We start from the raw sequence: 1581 nt of genomic DNA, 5'->3' as shown, positions 1-1581 counted from the left end.
GCTGGCCGACAGTCTGTGGGCGTGGACGGCCCATCTTTCATGGGAGCTAACTCACATATGTTTATAAACCTTATAGAGGTGCGTGTCTTTTGTCATAGCTGTGCCCCTATGCACGTTGTTTTATTATTCTTTGCCATCAGATGGAGGATGTGCAGCGTCTGGTGTGCGTTTGTTGATATTTTTTCTTGGTGAGCATGTAAACACGGAGTGGCGAACAGAAGAACCCTGTAACGCGTATTTGGACTCCGCACTAACCTACACAAGAGGTAGCTTAGGGAAGCTGACCCGAGTTAGTGACAGCTCTGAAAGGGGTTGAAACTAGTGTTGTAACAGAAATTAGCGACCTCGCCAGGATCACTGGAAGCTTCGTAGCCACGTGTGGAAAGAGAGTTGCTTGTCGTTTGTTTGGTTGTCCTTTGTGTGCCTGTGTTCAGACTACACCATGAGAGGGAAGACTAGTAGCTGGAGTGACCTAAGTCTCCTGGCCCTGCCGGAAGCGGCAGTGTAGATCTGGCCCAATTCGGTGTGAGGACACATAGCCCCACAAATAGTGCCGTAGGATATCTAAGTCCTAACCACAGTATTGTTTTTTTTTTTTCAGATTGAAGGAATGTCTGAGATGAGGTTTAAATTAGAGGTAAAGAGAATGAAGCTAGCGACTGAGAGGGAGAGAGAAATGAGAAGGCTTGACTCAGAAACCGAGGAAAGAAGATTGAAGGCTGAGGAGGCTAGGGAAGCCAGGAAGCTTGAGGCAGAGGAGAAGACATAGGGGAGAATGTATGAGAAAGAAATGAAGATACTTGAGGCAGAAAGAGAGAAGGAAGAAGCTGAGAAGAATAGAATATTTGAGTCACATAAAAGCCAGATTGAGGCACTGTATATAAAACAATTCAATCCCATGTTCAATGTACAGGCCAAGGATTTACATGTTCTGCCGAGCATGAGAAGGGAACAAACACTGCCGCCACAGACTGAGCCCACCAGCCAACCGGATCCAACCAATCTGCGCCTCCTACCGCCACCACACAACAAGCTTACTAGTCGCACTGTATCATCCAATCAGCGCCTCTCAGCCCAGAGCGACGCCTCGACCGTGTCCAGTCACTCCGAAATTACTGAGGAAGGGTTAAGGAACCCAAAATAGCAAACATGACTAGCTTCGGCGTCATTCACAAGATTTCAAAAGAGAATAAGGCTCTTATAAGATATAAAGAAAATATCTTTAAAAGAAATAATAAATGCTGACTTAGTGATCACACATAATGGAAAAAAAAACTTAACACACACACACACACACACACACACACACACACACACACACACACACACACACATATACATACATATACAATTCCAAGGACTCTTTTATTGAATTACATCTAGAATACCCTGAATTCTAAACTTTAAGCTCATAACGGTTCCAGAAACACATACCTTGAAATCACATGGAACCCTCCTCGTATGTATTCATAGAAGTCATTGCGGTCATTGACCACAGGACATATCTTCTTTCCTGGAACATGAAGAGTACTCTTCACACACACACACACACACACACACACACACACACACACACACACA

This window comes from Scylla paramamosain, chromosome 44 (genome assembly GCF_035594125.1).
Source record: "Scylla paramamosain isolate STU-SP2022 chromosome 44, ASM3559412v1, whole genome shotgun sequence".
In the NCBI taxonomy this organism is placed as follows: domain Eukaryota; kingdom Metazoa; phylum Arthropoda; class Malacostraca; order Decapoda; family Portunidae; genus Scylla; species Scylla paramamosain.
The sequence above is the reverse complement of the archived record's forward strand: the minus strand, read 5'-3'. Positions refer to the sequence as shown.